Source organism: Oxyura jamaicensis, chromosome 4 (assembly GCF_011077185.1).
Source record: "Oxyura jamaicensis isolate SHBP4307 breed ruddy duck chromosome 4, BPBGC_Ojam_1.0, whole genome shotgun sequence".
NCBI lineage: Eukaryota > Metazoa > Chordata > Aves > Anseriformes > Anatidae > Oxyura > Oxyura jamaicensis.
Window position 1 is genome coordinate 41,987,122 of NC_048896.1, and position 19,799 is coordinate 42,006,920.

Sequence of the window (19,799 nt, forward strand, 5' to 3'; positions counted from 1 at the left end):
CTTCTCACTCTTGACAGCATTTAGTTCTCAGTGCCCATTGCTATCTGATCCAAAATACATCCACTGCAGATAGGAAGACACCTGTTGCCTTCAACAGGTATTCACCAGTTCTGCCTGCAGTATGTGGAACAGGGACATCTATCAGAAATTAGTTGGCTATAGTGTCTTAATGGAAATTAACATTACCTACAGCATTTTCCTTTTGGCTATTTTATATTCCCAGCCCTTATTCTTTAATTTCAGTGTGTTATCAAAATTATACTTTCATTTTAAGTTCAGTTAGGAAGCAAATATTGTTGGTGGTTCGTTCTTTCTTTCTTACAAGGCATAGCTATTGGAAGTTGGGAAACTTCTTTATTTGTGTCTGATGTTTACATGTAACTAGAATGGATAAATTAATTGCAACATCACAGCTGAATTTACAGATTAAATTGTGCTATGCACAGTTAACACAAAACTTACTGAAAATGGATATTTATGTATGATGTATCCAATTCATTTCAACAGTCATTGGCTACGTATTGCAAACTTTTGTAAGTTGCAAAAGATTGCTTCCAAGCATTAATTTTTCTCCAACTGACACACAGTTAAAAGGGAAGATGTGCAAGGGCACAGATATTTTCACATTCATGTTGTCTCTACAGGATTTTGTTTAATTACAGTCATGTGTTAGGCAAGGAACTGATCACCCACAGTGATCATGAATTTCCCACTGTCTGCTGTATGGCACTTAACAATGAAATAGCTAGTCGCAAGAAAAGAACCATTATCAGTAAATATTTTAACAAAGAATGATGGAATTGGTATTTTTCACATGAACAATTCTAATACTTGTCACATTGTCATCTGATTATGCATGAGAAATGCCATTAGACAATGGGACTTCCTATGTGAATAAGGATAACTCTCATGAGAAGCTAAATAATTAATTCCAGAATAGTTTATTTTAATGTACTATGTGAACATTTCAAAAGGCCTATTTACACAATTTTAATCTGAATAAAATATAAAATGTCACCTCAATGCTAATAAAACATTCCTGTAAATTATGCACATTTTAAAGCTAATAAACCTGTCATTAACTTATTAAAATTTGGCATAGCAGTTATTTTTAAGTTACCATAATGACTTTTAAAATATTTTGCTATTAAATGGTTGTAATTCATTTGTATAACTTGTAGATTCTATGAAAACTATTTTTTATCATGACGACTAATATGAATGATGGTATTTTGTTTTATTACACATGTTCAATCACATTTGGAAACTTGGCTACTCTCATTTCCTACATCAACATACGTTGTTTCAATCCAGGTCTCTGTGAAATGAGAAACAAAATTTCAGTTGATTTCACTTGAAGCAAGCATAAATACTGAACTTATACAGCTAATAATAAAAATAAAGGTTTATATTTTAATACTACATTTTCAAATAACTTATTGTATATGGAAGAAAATATTTAGGTGCTTACAATCATTTTTAAGACTTAAACCAAATCACATGACAACCTTGACATTCACTAACTGCTTTGAGTAGACTTGTCAGCTTTGAAATATTTTTATAAAGCAATTCTGGCGGCCTTTTTTTTTTTTTTTTTTTTTTTAATCTGAACCAGTTTAAAGTAATCAAAAGAACAGAAGTCTGCTACTATGAGTGAGTTATAAGGAAATTCTATATAAAACGATGATCTGCATGTGTAGGGCTTTTGGGTGCTAAATTAAGAATATTAAGAACTGGCTGAATCCAATGCTACTTCACTGCCTCCACACACTCTAGCAGAGTTCTAGGTATAATGTTAGTCTTCCTACCGGAAGCAATTGTTGGATACACCAAAGGCTGGCTCCATAGGCAGTGAACATCAGAATTACTCCTACCCACTTCCCCAGGAAAATATTATAATTAACTTAAGCAGATTCAGGATTTCGCCCTCCTTTTTTTTTTTTTTTTTTCTTTCCTAAACTGTTTTTTATGCAACTGTCTTTTGCAGTTAATTTTATTTTTATTTTATTTTATTATTTTTTCTGAGCAGAATGAATTTTAGCAAATATACTGAAGTGAAGAAAATAAATTCAATGGTGAGGACAAAACATGAATAAGGATGTGAAACTTCAGTATTAATTTTTGCTGTTTTCCTTCCTAAGTTGTGTTTGTGGACACTTTTAGCCACAGCTCCTAAGAACAATGGGATCTTCAGAGTAGATGATTGCCTGGAATTCTATGCAAGTTGTTGGCCTAAAATCCAGTTTTATGGTGTAAGTGCCATAGTAAAGTTAGCTTCGGAAAAATACAGGTCATTGTCATCTGAGACAACCAAACAACTGGCCAATTTAGTCATTTGTAACATATCTTCATTGCATTTCCCTATTAACATCTGTTTTTCTTGCAGATTTTCTCTGAAGCAAATCTTAATCTACAGACAAATATTTGTTTTTTGTAAGTAAGCCTTCCATGGGACTCATGATCATCAAAGAGTCTGTAGGGCACTGGCTGAAAAGCAATGCTTCAAGTGATATGTTAGTTAATTTCAGTACAATTTATATTCCTAAATCATATGGCAACATTATAATAAATTTATTGATAACCTAAATACAGATGTAGCCCCTTAGATTTTATTACGCGTTTTTGTATCTGTTGTTCTTTGAACCTCTCTGCATCATACCTAGTATTCTATATTATTATTTTCCATAACTTATTAAAAGGTACGTGTGTTTAAAATGAAGAACTTTTTTGAACATTTAAAAATATTTATCCAGTAGTATATAGAAAAGGATTCCTTGGGATTTACATGAGTCACTTGTTAAAATATATCAGCTACTCATCCTGTAGCTTATAAACAGAGAATAAACAGAGAATCCTCATCACCAAAAGAGATTAAAATGTTTCCTAAAGCAATCTTGTTTGCTTTCTAATAAATCAGATTTGTGCAATATGGTAGATAATTCAAAATGTATTAGGAGAGGAAAGCTGTAGATCCTCTTAAAGGACTGTTTCTTAAGTCTCAGTTGAAGACCACAATCTCCTATTATACTGATATCCAGAATCCATTAAAATATTTTTTTGAGAGAAGCTTGCTGACTAATCCTGTTTACCCAGTCTTCATAGCTGACTGGGAGGGAAACAACAACTTCTGTTTTTATTCTTTTCCCTTTTGTCAAGAAGACTTATTTCCTAGTATATTTCAGTTTTTACTTTAGTTAGCAACAAGTTTTAAAAAATAAAAAAAATATTGGCAGCTGTTATGACCTCTATCTGCTGGATCCAGAAGCTCATTTCAAAATATTTTAAAACTAATATTCAGAAATGGAAATGTTCCAGCATAATTGTGTAGCCTTCTTTGTGTATTCAGCTGCTTAAATAGAACAATCTTTCATTCACCATAAAGAAAATATTCAACATTTGGGTTGAGTTCTTTTCATTGAAGGGCAGTAACAATGTTAATTAATTGGGAGATTATTTATATTCACAGTCTTGATGTAAGGCACTTGAAAGAACCCAGTAATGTTTCAGCAGATGAATTCAGAAGACTTTCAGACAATTCCTAAGGAGTTAATGTATTCTTTTAAAATGCAATTTTGATGATTATCCCTTTGAGTAGGAAAAGAAGAGTTGCTGTAATAGAATGAAATGGTAGTACGCATCTATGTGAAGAAATAACAAAGTCATAACGTAGTCTTGTCAGGGGGCAAAACTTTTTATTAATACATGCAATTTTAAAAATAGGATGGAATATCTCTGACAAGATATGGAATCACTTTTGTCACCTTAATTAATTTGCCCCTGTAAATCATTTCATGCCACAAATAATTGATTAGTGACTGAAGCAGAAATGAACAATTCAGCCTGTGATTTAAAGAGAGTTAATTCTTAATTAAGTTGGCTTACTTTGGATTTTCATCTTTAGGGAGAATGTACTGCTAAGCCTTCACAATACTTTCACTTAGTTTAATATTAGGAAAAGCTTTCATAAGAGATTAAGGCACTCTTCACATTAAGGAGATCAGAATGAAGTACCTGAATTTAAGACTAAGAACCAGAACTCGTATGAATATAGAGGAGTCTGGTGTCATCCACTAAGTGAGCTTAACTTTATTCAAAGAAGTGAGGCAAAATGGAAAATTCAGAATTCTGTGTTTGCAAAGGAAGACAGTTAATCCCAAAATCTTTGTGTGATGATCTCTCCCTCTGGTGCATTCCTCTGATATGGCTGCTATCCAGAATTTCCAATAAGAATAATACAGTCCATTCGTTGCCATCTAATTGTAATATTTTATGGGTGCTTATGTATAAGAATATTGAATGTTTTTTCTAAATATTTCTAAAACTATATATTGTCTCAAAAGTTCTCCTTCTCTATGTCTCATGGTCCTCCTCTTCATGTTAATTCTTATACTGTCCTCATGTGTTATTTAATTGCAAATGGATATGTGCTTTCACATTAAGAAGGGGGATGGGGCTGAAGCAAGGTTTGCTGGAGCTGTGCCAGGGGGAACAATAGCAAGGCCGGGGGATAAGGCAATGGCCCAGCTGAAGTGCATCTACACCAATGCACCCAGCATGGGTAACAAACAGGAGGAGCTGGAAGCCATCGTGCATCAGGCAGGCTACGACTTGGTTGCCATCACGGAGATGTGGTGGGACCACTCTCATGACTGGAGTGCTGCAATGACTGGCTATAAACTCTTCAGAAGGGACAGGCAGCACAGAAGGGGTGGTGGAGTGGCTCTCTATATTAGAGAGTCTTTCGATGTTGTAGAACTCGAGGCTGGGCATGACAAAGTCGAGTCCCTTTGGGTTAGGATCGGCGGGGCCAACAAGGCTAGCGTCCTGGTGGGGGTCTGTTACAGACCGCCGAACCAGGACGAGGAGACGGATGAGGAGTTCTACAGGCAGCTGACAGAAGTTGCGAAATCGTCAGCGCTGGTTCTCGTGGGGGACTTCAACTTCCCTGACATATCCTGGAAGCACAACACAGCCCAGAGGAAGCAGTCTAGGAGGTTTCTGGAGAGCGTGGAAGATAGCTTCCTGACACAGCTGGTTAGTGAGCCTACCAGGGGTGGCGCCCCGCTAGACCTTCTCTTCACAAACAGAGAAGGACTGGTGGAGGATGTGATTGTCGGGAGCTGTCTTGGGCAGAGTGACCATGAAATGGTGGAGTTCTCTATTCTTGGCAAGGCCAGGAAGGGGACCAGTAAAACCACTGTAGTGGACTTTCGGAGGGCTGACTTTGTGCTGCTCAGGACACTGGTTGGTAGAGTCCCTTGGGAGGCGGTTCTGAAGGACAGAGGAGTCCAGGAAGGCTGGGCGCTCTTCAAGAGGGAAATCTTAATGGCGCAGGAACGGTCTGTCCCCACGTGCCCAAAGACGAGCTGGCGGGGAAGAAGACCAGCCTGGCTGAACAGAGAATTGTGGCTTGAGCTTAGAAGAAAAAAGAGGGTTTATAATCTTTGGAAAAGTGGGCAGGCCACTAGGGAGGACTATAAGGATATCGCGAGGCTGTGCAGGGACAAAATTAGAAAAGCCAAAGCTCATCTGGAGCTCAATCTGGCTACTGCTGTTAAAGATAACAAAAAATGTTTTTATAAATACATCAACACGAAAAGGAGGACTAAGGAGAATCTCCATCCTTTACTGGATGTGGGGGGAAACTTAGTTACAAGAGATGAGGAAAAGGTGGAGGTGCTTAATGCCTTCTTTGCCTCAGTCTTTAATGGCAATACCGATTGTTCTCTGGATACCCAGTACCCTGAGCTGGTGGAAGGGGATGGGGAGAGAGATGTGGCCCTCACTATCCATGAAGAAATGGTTGGTGACCTGGTACGGCACTTGGATGTGCACAAGTCGATGGGGCCGGATGGGATCCACCCAAGGGTACTGAGAGAACTGGCAGAGGAGCTGGCCAAGCCACTATCCATCATTTATCAGCAGTCCTGGCTATCGGGGGAGGTCCCAGTTGACTGGCGGCTAGCAAATGTGACGCCCATCTACAAGAAGGGCTGGAGGACTGACCCAGGAAACTACAGGCCTGTCAGTTTGACCTCAGTGCCAGGGAAGCTCATGGAGCAGATTATCTCGAGAGTCATCATGCAGCACTTGCAGGGAAAGCAGGCGATCAGGCCCAGGCAGCATGGGTTTATGAAGGGCAGGTCCTCCTTGACGAACCTGATCTCCTTCTATGACAAAGTGACGCACTGGGTGGATGAGGGAAAGGCTGTGGATGTGGTCTACCTTGACTTCAGCAAGGCTTTTGACACCGTTTCCCACAGCATTCTCCTCAAGAAACTGGCTGCTCTTGGATTGGACTGGTGCACGCTTTGTTGGGTTAGAAACTGGCTGGATAGCCGGGCCCAAAGAGTCATGGTAAATGGAGTCAAATCCAGTTGGAGGCCGGTCACTAGTGGCGTTCCCCAGGGCTCGGTGCTGGGGCCAGTCCTCTTCAATATCTTCATTGATGATCTGGATGAGGGCATTGAGTGCACCCTCAGTAAGTTTGCAGATGACACCAAGTTAGGTGTGTGTGTCGATCTGCTCGAGGGTAGGAAGGCTCTGCAGGAGGATCTGGAGAGACTGGACCGATGGGCCGAGGCCAACTGCATGAAGTTCAACAAGGCCAAGTGCCGGGTCCTGCACCTGGGGCGCAATAACCCCAAGCAGAGCTACAGGCTGGGAGGTGAGTGGTTGGAGAGCTGCCAGGCAGAGAAGGACCTGGGAGTGATGGTTGACAGTCGGCTGAATATGAGCCAGCAATGTGCTCAGGTGGCCAAGAAGGCCAACAGCATCCTGGCCTGTATAAGAAACAGTGTGGCCAGCAGGGCCAGGGAGGTGATCATCCCCCTGTACTCGGCTCTGGTGAGGCCGCACCTCGAGTACTGTGTTCAGTTTTGGGCCCCTCACTACAAGAAGGACATGGAGGTGCTTGAGTGAGTCCAGAGAAGGGCTACGAAGCTGGTGAGGGGTCTGGAGAACAAGTCTTACGAGGAGCGGCTGAGGGAGCTGGGCTTGTTCAGCCTGGAGAAAAGGAGGCTCAGGGGTGACCTTATCGCTCTCTACAGGTACCTGAAAGGAGGCTGTAGCAAGGTGGGGGTTGGCCTGTTCTCCCACGTGCCTGGTGACAGGACGAGGGGGAATGGGCTTAAGTTGCGCCAGGGGAGTTTTAGGTTGGATCTTAGGAAGAACTTCTTTACCGAAAGGGTTGTTAGACATTGGAACGGGCTGCCCAGGGAAGTGGTGGAGTCACCATCCCTGGAGGTCTTTAAAAGACGTTTAGATGTAGAGCTTAGGGATATGGTTTAGTGGGGACTGTTAGTGTTAGGTCAGAGGTTGGACTTGATGATCTTGAGGTCTCTTCCAACCTAGAAAATTCTGTGATTCTGTGATTAACATTATAACATAGTTTGGAAACTATATGATTACCCATTCTGAATAAATTATGTAAGTGCTGAAAAATGTTCAGATCATAACCATATGTTAAAAGGACTATTCGAATCTTGCAAACCAAAAGACTTTTTTTTTTTTTTTTCTGAATTACTTACATTATGAGGCAATGTTATGGAGAAGTTATTTAAAGGTTCTTCAAAGACTTAGGTGTTGAGATGGCTTCTAGATAGGTTCTTCAAAACGATGTAGGTGTTTCACTTTAATTGTTTGGAAATCTGGCTCTTAACTTCCTGTTACAAAATTTGAGTTGTGCTTGCATTTTATTAAAAGCACATAAATTTCTGAGTTTAACTGGTTGTAAGCTAAAAGCAATTTTTTCAATTTAAGGTGTTTTTTCTCTCTTTTTTTTTTTAAAAAAAAAAAATTCCTGTAAGACAACATAAAATCATTGGTTTCACCAGTGCTTACTCCTCAGAAATGAAAAGGATACCATAGTTTGTCATCAAGGAGTACTATGTTTTAGAATGCTTAAGTGTAAATATTTTTTTTTTGTGTGATTATGAAGAGATGGGACAAATTTGTTAGTGCCTCCTTAAGCCCAGATTAGAAGCACCTTAAAGACAAAGTATAAATAGAAAGGGAGATGTACGTAATGGCAACACATGTCATTAGATTCCTGTATGCGTCACTGATGCATTTGAAGTTGAACACCTGTGTTGGATTCTTTTAAAACATTTGGTATGTAACAATGAGATGTAAGATACATGTAGAAAATGGCATTAAAGAAGTAACTGGGAAATACAGCATAGACATGTCAGTGGAAAGACTAGATCTGAATAACTAGCAACACAATTGTTAGTGAAAACTCGCATACTTTGGCGTGGGAATGCATTTGCTAGGAAATAATAGCAAGGAAGATGAAACTGGTTGTATGGCTAAGGATTGAGAAGGTGTCCTTGGAAACAGTGATGTTTCAAATTCATTCAAAGTAGGGTAATTTAGGAAGGTCAATCACTGGATAGCTGCCACAAAACAGCCTTGGTGGAAAGAATTTACAGTTCAATTAATTTAAAAGGTTAATAAATCTGTGCTTGAATTCACCATTTTATAAGGCTTAACTTCCAGGGTGAGGGTGAATTGTGTAAATTCTCCTACTATTACATGACTTAGAAGACACCAGAAACTAGATCAAAAGTATACAGATAACTAGTTTAGCAGGTACATGCAAAGGTAGCAAGCAATGCTTATTAGCACTATTCAGATGCCTTACATTTGGGACACTTGTGTTTGCTCAATCTGAGAGAGACAATGTTGTTTTTCTATAATCTTAATATTGTAATTAATTTTAAGCAGAAGTGTGCCGGTGGATGTAGTCATTGTGAGGATTTACTGATCCTAAAGACTTATTGTTCCAATATATAATCACTAATAATTGGAAATAGAGCATGTGATAGGGTAGAAGTTAAAAGTGAGGATAATGATCTTGCTAACTGTTGGATAGCACTCTCTGACTGCTGAATCTCATAAGACTGTAACTGAAGCAGAATATCAACTCTTAACTAAAAATAGATTCAAGGCTCTTAAGAAGCTGTAATACCTCCTTACTGCCATCAAGAACTGGAAAATGATCAGATGAATCCAAGAGACACTTTGTTTTGTCCATCTGAATGTCATTTCTAGGAAATTCATACATCTCAAACTTCCTCATCTCACCAGAAGGGACAAGAAGCAATATGCCATAGAGCCTGTAGATTTGGCACATTTTGGATCGGTCTGCAGAGTGAATATTCAGTTACAGAAAAACTCCAAACATTTTTTTTCTTTACATTTACTTTAGATTTATTTGTATATTCTTTTATATTTTTTTTTCAAAAAAATCAAGTCTCCATTTCTATGGCTGGAAAAATTTAAAATCTAGTGAATTTTTATGTATGTTGATAAGATTACTGGGATGCTGTTCCTTCAGTAGTATATTTGAAAATTACTCAGTGCTTCTACATGACAACTTGATGTATTTTAGTGTGCTACTCAATTAATTGCTTTAAGTGTTTGCAGAAGACAGGAAATCAAGCATTGCGGTCAATGCTCATGATTTTATTGCAATGGTTGTGAAATTGTAATTAGACAAATTTCTGCTATTATGTTTCTAGCCTTTGCTGTTATGGAGGAGGGGAAGGTAATCTAATTCAGCAGACTGACAGAAAAGACTCAAAAAACACACACACCTCATGACTTTAAGGTAGTCTTATCACTTGTTCGGGTCTAGGTCATAATTTGTCAGTCTGAGGGTAGGTAGCATTCCTGAAGATATAAAACCAAGTCTGATGTAGGAAGTGGTTTGATTCTTCATGTGCATTAGGGTTAGTGTTTCCAAATATATTTCTCTAATGGAGTGCTAGTGTATTTGATGTTTCATTAAATGTGTCAGTTTTAAAATTCTTCAGAAATCAATCTCCACTTATGGTTATTTTTAAAGGTCATAAGGCAGAAAAAAGTAAAGGACAAAGTTAAGGGGAAAAAAAATGAGAAGATCCTACCCTTGGGGGGAAAAAAGTGAGCTATATTACCTGTGTTTTGTTTTTTGCAATACATGCATGTTGTCCTCTTGACTAAGTTTTTGTGTTTCCCTTAAAGAGTTTCTGTTCATTAGTGTCTCCAGACAGAGGTAGTTTAGCTTTTAATTAAAGTACAATTTTCAGGTTTTTTAGTGTGTTAATGAGACAGCAAAAATGAATTCATTGAAAAAGGAACATATCTAGGCCTTACAGCAGTGAAAGTTAGAGCCTCATTAGTAGCTAATTATGCAGAACATTGTATATAAATAGAGCTGTTATGGCATAAAAAAAAGCCTCAGTGCATTACCTAATGACATAAAATGTTTACAGTCTGTTCGAAGTATGGTATAATGTCTTAGTGAAGTAATTAATGGCATATTTAACAGTGACGCTACTGGAATCACAATTGCTTTTCAGGTACAAGTTGAGGGCAAGGGAATGCAAAAAAGTCTTTGAGGAACAGATTATTTGTCCACTAATAAATATAAGACTACCAGCAGATAAAAGAGGAACACATGATTTATTCATAAAGTAGGATAATGTTCCTTTCTGACAAGTGCAGACTAGAAAATATTTTAATCTCAGTTTTTCCAAAAGCAAGAGTGAGATGCCAGCAGTCCAAACTAACTCTTCCAAAAAAGGATGGTTCCTTGAGAGAACCAATGCCCCTCTTCTGATAACTAAGGTGAAAAGCATTTTGGAAATCTTCCTTTTAGATTAAAAAAAAAAAAAAAAAAAAAAAAAAAAAATATTAGGAGAGAAAAAAAAAAAAATAAAAAAAAGAAGAAAAATGTTTTTTTTTTTGTTTTTTTTTTTTTTGTTTTAACTATAAGAAGCCAGGGAATTAGAGAGAGATACTAAAAATAACGTTCTTATAGCAAGTGATAAATGTTTCTAATAAACTGAAATTTAAACATTATTTTCAATCTCCCTAACAAGAACTGCATATGCAACTTTTTGGTTAATTATTATTGTTATTATTAATAATAACATTATATTTCCATAAGGTAATGCTTCATACTAAGAATAAAGATGCAAACAGAAATAACTAACCATAGCTGCTTAGATGCAGTATAATAAAAAATGGTCTGAATACCATAGCAGTAGTGGTAGGGGAATGGCTGAAGGAGAATAATGTTACATCAGGGGAAACATACTAGCTATGGAGCCTGTCTAGCACATCGGAGATAATTTGGATGTAAGTAGAAAAAATATTGTGAAAAGCTAGAGAGGGTGAGAAGGCAGATGAGGAGATGTTTACACAAATAAGAAAGCCCTGTGAAATGATCTGAGCATTAGTCATGATGATTCCAATTACTGTTATATTGACTAGCAGCCACAGAGCCACAGAATCAATTAGATGTTTAAAAATATAAAAAGCTATTTCCTTGCTCAATTTGTTCATCAGTCAAAAAGTTTAGAGTTTGTTCTGGGAAATTATTTTGGTGCAGTGACCAAGTTAGAAACTGATTAATATCTAGCTGTGGGTAGGTGAATGGAAATTATATTGCTATGAATTCTGTTCTTTATTTCTTATCTATGGCACTTGGTGAAATGACTTGGAATGATGGAAAACAAAGGTTCTGTCTTAGCAGCGTTGCATGTGTTAAAGACATCATCAGCTGTACTGGGAGGAAGAGTTAATGTCTTACAAGTTTGTGCTCTGGCAGGTAGAAAAATAAGTTACACATTTATTTATGTATTTTAAAACATAATGGGTGCAGTCAAATCAATGTCAGTGCCAGAACTGCAGACAACCCACCAATTTGTCTCGTTCACATCTGGCAGACATTTGTATGTATGTGTTGATCATTCTCCCTGATCACTGCATCCTCAGCTTTTTAATACTGTGGTCGGTGCGAATGCCAAACTCTGTTATGATGATGCTCTTTCTAATGAACATAATACAAATTTACTGAAGAATCTTGACTTTTTTTTTTTTTTTTTCCATAGGTGAACAGATCATGCACTAAATTCTATAATTTTAGTCCAAGTAGAAGTAACTAGTTCATCTATCCATGATTGTGGGTTGTTTCTAATATGCCTAGAGAGTGCTAAATAAAAGATTAAATATTTGCTTGACAGAGGCAATCTGGTTGCCTTTAGGTAATGTCTGGATGTCTGTCTTTGGCTGAACAAAACTGTAAATTCACACTCCTTGTAAAATCCTTGGATTTGCTGTCTTGTGATCCTTGTGATTTGCTGCAAAAATTGAAATTTCTAATAAATTTCAAATTTCTAATAAATTGAAATTTCTTTAATAAAAGATAACTTTTTTTGACAGCTCACTTCTGAGTCACCAACATACAGCAATCCACAGTTACAAACTGTTGGTAATTGGTGGCTTTTTTTAAATCAGTAGTTACTTCTATTTTCAGCTAAACATTTTCAAATGCTTTGTGTTTGTGATGTTACAGTCACTACAGGAGGAAAGCAGCCAAACCCATGCCAGGGATAATTTCCTGTTCTCCTCTGCCTATCTCTGAAAGTCATGCATACATGTGCTGGTCTGCAGGTCATCCATCCTCAATTCAGTTTTTTGTCTGCTGTCATCTTCAGGCCCCTCTGTAAGTCTCTTTTGCAGTGTATCATGCAGGTTGACTCTGCACAGTCTGCTGTTTATGGTTTCAGAGTCTAAGCTGCTTAGGCTTCAGTCCATTGCCACCTTCTGCCTTCAGTCTCCTGTCTGTACAACAGGCTGCATTTTTCTTTTCCATCCTCTGGCATTTGGACCTTGCCAAAATGCAACATTTCTGTTTTGTAAGGTAATTTCGGTGGTGGTGGTGGTGTTTGATTGAACTGGGGAGAACTGAAATTTGTATGTTACTTCTGCAAACCTGAGATGGGAGAAGAGGAGGAAGGGATCCAGAAACAGCCATTGCTGAAGAGCTGAAAAAGGTTGCCTAGAAATCCTGTCTTACTGTTGGTCTTTAAATTATGGCTACAGGAAGCAAGGGTCCATATCCAGGGAGAGATCCTACATGAACCTACTTCTGGATTTTGAAAAAGTTTATATTTTAAATGAATAATTAAGATGGCAGGAAGATATCTCAGAAACTTTCCAGATAGAAAAATAATTCTTACAGATGCAGATGGATTCCTATCTTTTTAGAACCCTGGGATTATATTTGTACTGTATAATCATGGTTTGAAAGATGGTATTAAAAAGGGAGATGTTAAATTAGTAGAATAGTATAAGCAGAGGAATTTAAGAAATGGGTAAGGGTTTTGTAAGATTTTTAGGTTACTAGCTGGTTGTACAGTATACAACATACAGGAAATAAGACTTAAAGCATCCTACTTGGTTTGTAGAGAGACCAAATGAGGGATGAAACATTCAAAGTTCTTAGAATATAAAGTAAAAGTAATTTATATATTTTTAAAATAAATAATAGAGAACCCTGTATGGGTAGATGCAAGTCAAATGTAAATAAAGAAAGTAGTGCATACTAAGGGCCCAAGGGGCCCTCTTACTAGAATATCTATAAACCCTATCAGAATCTGTGCACAGTACTAATGAAGTAGTAAAAGACACAAAGCCAACCAACACAAGCCTTCACATTTGATGTCATCAGAGGGACATGTAAGAACAGATGTTCTTTGGCTAAATTAATCTTATCATGTACATTAGTTCATTGTCTTTTTCCTTTTTCCTTTTTTTTTAATCTTGTTCTTCATTTGTTTCTTTTAGCATACATATTTCCCGTACTGAATCCCCTGTTTTCCTATTTTCATCCTACATTTTTTTTTTTAATTTCCTTCTAGCAAATAAATTTTTATGGAACCCAGGCACATGATCCATGAAGCAGGTATATTCATAGTAATGGATATTGCTAGTAGTTTAAATGGAGAGACAGTGATGGAAAATCACATGGTATTGGACAGACTGTATCTCTAAGATGCACAGAGGGAAAATATTCAGTGTGAAAAGATGTAGCAGCATCTTCCACATGATGGCAGTACAGACTTTGTATGTTGGACACCTCTAGGGAAGACCATGTTCTTCCAGAATGTTTGGGAACTGGTGCTTCTAGTATACTAGAGGAACCAGTCTCATTAAAAACAAACTTCACTCACCATCTGGTACATGTTTTTTTTTTTTTTTTTTTTTTTTTTTTTTTTTCCCTCAAGAGGGTGATGCTTATAAGACTGCTTTTGCTAGTTTGTACCTGAGAACTTTCTCTCCTTTGTTTTTAACTTAACAGCTAGTTTTAACCAAATTAAGAGAAGACAGATATTATATGCATTTCATGAAAGTCAGTGACTGAGAAGTAGAAGGAAAGCCGGAATAACACTGCCACTGAGACAAAGCACAGTACAATTCAAAACCCACCTATTCTGGTACTTGCCAGACGATAGGTATTGGCACACGTGGTAGCAGCACCCTCCTGCTACCTCTAGTCCCTCGAAGGAGTAAAAGATATGGAAGGCAGCTGGAGGTAACTGAAGACTGGAAAGAGGCTTGAAAGTTTCTCCCTCACCACGGAGAGACACAGGGAGGAGTCTGAAGGAGAGTTAGGGAATCCTGCAGGGAAGAGAACATCACAGAGAAAAAAGGACAGGTGCTGTTGGGGAATATAACATACTAGCTTCATTAGCTGGATATCTTTGCTACATCAAGTATTTGACCAAATGTTCAATTTTATTTTATTTTTTCTTAAAATGTGTGTGTTTTCATCTCCTGTACCAAACATACTCTTCTTTTGAAATTCCATTTTCTAGTTTGCTGTCTGTATGACAAACTCTCAGTTGCAGTATGTATGGCAGTGGTGTGCCATAGGAAGATGGAGGAGCAGAACTATGTAAGTAAGGAGGAGTAATCGAGGTATCGAGGTGTTTTTTTTTGTTTGTTTGTTTGTTTTTGTTTTTGTTTTGTTTTGCTTTGCTTTGCTTTGTTTGTTTTGCCCATATTCCTGCCTTTCTTCATTACAACATCTCACTACTTGGACATGAGAGAAGACTTCAGGGCCAGAGTGGGCTGGAAAACTTCACTGAATCATATATGTCAAAAAATGAGTACAAATAGCAATTTTTTTTTTGTTAACTTCTGATTGAAAATCTTCTACTCATGAGATTTTGAAACCTGTTTACATTTTTTACATTTTTTTACATTTTTTTACATTTTTTTACATTTACTTTTTTATGTTTACATACCCACACAGCCTTTGGCTTTTCTTTGGTCTAAAACTCTGAGATCATGAGAGCCAGAGTGATACCAAAAGAGAATAAGTCCTTCTCATCCATGTCTCATGACACAATGTGTGCAATCTGTGTCATAAGACAGGGACTTGGCTACTGCCAAAATGTAGCTATTTCCAAATGTTGATAGCTTCTAAACGGTCTCAGGAGACCCCATGTTGCCAGGCTGTTCAGGTCTCCATCCCCCTGCCAAGTTCGTTGATTCAGCAGCCCATGCTCTTTGACCTTCTGCTGGCTTTTGGGCAAAACTGGCAAAATCTTGTCTAGTTTCCCTGCTGTTTTGTCACTAAATATAAGTCATGTTATCTAAATTGTGACAGTTTTAGTGTTTTTATTCAATAATAGCAATGAAAAAGTAGTAGTAATACAAATATAATAATAATTACCAGTAAGAGAAAATATTCAGTAAATAGTGGCAATTCAGTAAATAGTGACATAGAAATCATGTGTAGTTCAGTCAGTGTTGCAAGGGCTTCCATAATTCCTTGTTGTACTTGAAGTTGGGTTGCTTTTTCAGCTGTATAGTATTATGATACAAAGAAAGAATGAGCAGAAGAAAGTGATGGCATGTTAGTTTCCTTTTTCTTTTTTCTTTCTTTTTTTTTTTTTTTTCTCCTTACTGGGTAACATAAGCATCCTCACAATTACTTATGGTGTGAAAAGATCATTTTATGATTATTTTTCCATGTCCTGACTTTCCTTACGGAATATGAAAATATCACTGAAACTATTCAGCAGAGAATTGCATTACCAAATATGTATAGTTAAAATATTGTACAGTTACTTAAATCCAATGTTATAGAAACCCTTTTATACCAATTCCTGCAGAGGTTTTGATATTTTTCTGCTTTCATTATGAGATAAATAGTCTGTATAATATTGTGATTATTAATGTAAATTATTTCATATATTGGATCAATGATGGAATCAGCTAGTGGGGAAAAAAAGCTCTGGTAGATCAATCTTGATTAGAAAATTTATGGATCAGAATGGTTTTGGTGATACAAATCTATGTAGTGGGACAAATCTTATCTTTATTTGTATTGGTACTTTTGTATTAAAATCCTACTTAGCTTGTAATTCAAAGATTTTTCTTTTCTATTTATTAATTCATACATTTATTAAAAATATGCTTCGGATACATAGCTATGAAAATATTAAATTAATTCTATCTGAATCTTTAATAATGATGAAAAATTAGGACTCTGGGAGAACAGTATGCAGTTTAGCTTAGTGTATTGGTTTTAAATGATAATTTTGATAATGTAATAAAGGAAACACTGGATATTCATGCAAAAATGTACAAGCAATGCTCTTTTTCTTAAGCATACATAGAATATCTCCTATTTATTTTTTGTTTTAGTATCATATGTAAATGATTTTTAAAAGTCATAAATCAGATTGACAAGTAGTGCTGATTTGTATAAAATACTTCAGCGTTCTCAATATTGTTTTTCTGTTTTTATTTACTCTTCATACAGGAAAACATTCAGCTTGGTAGAAATAAAGACTTTTTTTTTTTTTTAAAAAAAAAAAGGAAGCTTTAATATTATAAAAGAATAATACAGATGTTGTTGTATAACCATGAAGACAATGCAATAAGCTTCTGCAAATAAGCCTTTACAAGATACGTTTAATTATATGCCCTTTTTTTGTTATATGTAAAGACATGAGCATAGAAATAAAATTATATTCCTCAGTGTTCCCTGTAGGAGAAAATATGTTTCATTAGAATTGTTTCATACCACATTTGCTCATTTGGAGACACTCTTTCAAACTCAGAATTCATTAAGTCAAATTAGAAACTTCAACAGGATTTTCAGGAAATTTCTATCACTCAGGCAAGGTAACATACAAAAACGTATGAACTATTTCATATTTAATTGCTTGTGTTTCTCTTAGCAAAAGAATACACAAATATTTTATTACTCTGGTGTCTAGTGTATAACAGAATAACACAAATAAGCTATTGGGAAGCCTACATATGTGGAAAACTGCCTAAAAATACTAATATAAAACCACTTATTGCTTTCAGTTTTCTCTACTGCCCCTTAGAATCTTTGTGCCTCATTTTAATTTTGATGAGATATCTAGGTCTATAGAGTCATGTAGAACAACTGGACGTAATATTAGGAGCTTCCAGAGACATTCTTCTGAAAAGAAGAAAACGTTTCAAAACATGAAAATGTAAATTAAAAGTTAACTCACATGGTGTATTATGAAATACAGTTAGACATGTCTAAATCCCATTAAGTCAATGGAGAGGTTTTTGCCTCAGTGAGAGTACTTGGTTGATTTTTAAAACTGAATTCCAATTAGACACTCATATCTGGCTAGGTAATTCACAGCTGTTCACCTGTATTTTCAAATCCTTATCCAAGGAGCAGAATTATATTTGTTGTACAATTCATTAAACATGGTGATTATGATTGTTTAGATAAAGTTGATGAAATAAATTTGAAACAGCAAAAAGACAAGCCCAAGAGATATAAAATAAGTGGTTAGAGATTAAATCCATATATCAATCCATAAGTAAGCATATTGACTTTGGGAATTACAGGGCATCTGTCAGAAGTTACAGAATAATAAACAATAACAATTAATCATCTTTTGGAAAATCCAAGCCTTGCTTAAATCTGGCCAAAGATTTATTCCTCAAAATTTCCCCGATTTTTATAAAAATTAAAAGAAAGTATATATATTTAAATCTCAGAATACTCTTCTTCCTGTAGTTTTAACCCCTCCCTTGTGAAATAAACATAAAATGTAAGAGCAGAATAAGAGGGAATGTTATAAAAGAGTATTGTGGGATTTATATTATGTTTTGCAATTTGTAAAGAAGGGCATGACAATGTGGTGGTTTTGCTGGGTAAACCAAGTATTTTTCTGGTCTTCAGTAGGACCAGAAAATAGAAATTGAAAATGTCAATGACTTCTATGGATTGTAGAAATTGTGGTGCAGTTCATTCTGACTCTGATTCACAGGCACTGACAAGGAAGACAAAGGCAATGGCCTATTGCTGAAGGTGACAGAGAGTTTCTGCTGTTTTCCCCATACGTGAACTCACCTGCAGCTTCATCCAGAAAGAAGCATCACTGGTGAAGCACATTGTCCTCAACCCAGAATTTGATTTAGTAAGTGCCCAAATTTTAATGTCATTTATATTACAGCATGGCTATAACATTACTTATTTCAGAGTGATTCTGCAGGGTTCATTCATGCATGTGATGATGTACTCAAAAATCAGTGTGTTGGATCCACAGAATATCTTTTTTCCTTCTCTTTCACAGTTTGATTCACAGTAATATATGATCTGAAGTGAAGTTCATGCCTCTTTATTAAGGCAATGAATAGGACGTGAGACCCAGTCATAAAGGGTTACAGAAAACTTTTGTTTCTTTTGTTAAGTGAAGACATAGACAATCTCAGAGTGGTCACTGATTCAAAAAGCTGACAAACTCTCAAGCCTTTCCCCCTAATGCCACAGGATCAAAGCTATTTTAACATAGTAGTGAGTCTACCTCTCAGTTCTCTTTCATGATGAGACATAATGGTGTTTCCAGGCCTGACTTTCTGGACAGAGATGTAATAGTAAAAGGGAAGTATATTCCTAACTGACAGTTTGTTTAATAAATAAATAAATAAATCTCAACAGAAGGGAAAACTTGATTGGATAAGCCAAGACCTAGTGCCCAGTGTCCCACAGAGGCCTTCTTTTGTCATCTGGTTTAATTAATGTCAACATCAGATATTATTGCATAACTATAATGTAGGTTTTTCCCAGGTCCTTCATTATATATTTTTTTTTCCTGCAATTCACAAAAAAAGTGAACACAATACACTGGGGATCCAGGGTGGACCTTAGCTGTCACTATGGTGTGCAAAGACATCAATGATAGTAAACAATCTAGTATTTATTTGAATGAAAATGCGTCAGTGGGTAGAAATGTGTTTTTACTAGTAGCTGCAGAAAATCCTGCAACATGGTTGTTCTGTTTATCATGTACCTTGGTGATGATCCTGATAAAACAGAATAATATTTCTGATATTTCTTACCCTATTTACTTCATCAGTAGAGTAAAATTTATACAGAAGAGATAAAAAAAAAAAAAAAAGGCAGTTTGCAAGATTTAAAATACTCTCTATACATAGGTATAATAATTTGAAGGCAATCCTCATATTTTTACTGTGAATGACAACATTTTTATCGATGTGCTAAATATATGGAAGGAGTAATAAAGAATTCATGCTCAGGGCTGTTCTTTTAGTTATTAATAACAAATTTCTAGAGCACAAATTTATCAATTCTGCTATTTACCAATTAAAACAAAAGTTTATTGACTTTAATGACTGTGTTCCAGTAAAACCATGATGTAGATGTAGGCTCAGCTTCCAAATACTGGAAAGTATGGACAGTTAGAGCATCTATAAGGGCAAAAATTGTTTTGCACTTTGTAGTGACAGGAATTGCTTACCTAGCAAGAATTGGGATTGTAAAATATCCTACTCAACTCTATTTTTTGTAGTGAATGATTAGTATTAGTAATGCTTGATAGACATTAGTATAATCATAATTCTCATTCAAACTTGTATTATTAATGTCCTCATTATTCAAGTTAAATATTTCAAGAATCAGCACAAAAAACACTGAATACTGTGAAAATACTCTT

The 19,799-nt window shown here is 36.2% G+C and overlaps 1 long non-coding RNA gene across 3 annotated transcripts in view; it reads left to right on the forward strand.

The window, feature by feature from the left end:
- The window catches only part of LOC118166538, a 360,867-nt gene that overhangs the window by 313,716 nt on the left and 27,352 nt on the right, over positions 1 to 19,799 (forward strand). For all 3 annotated transcript variants that reach the window (XR_004750563.1, XR_004750562.1, XR_004750561.1), the window contains one exon: positions 18,114 to 18,263. This is a non-coding gene — a long non-coding RNA (uncharacterized LOC118166538). The remainder of the gene's footprint in view (positions 1 to 18,113; positions 18,264 to 19,799) is intronic.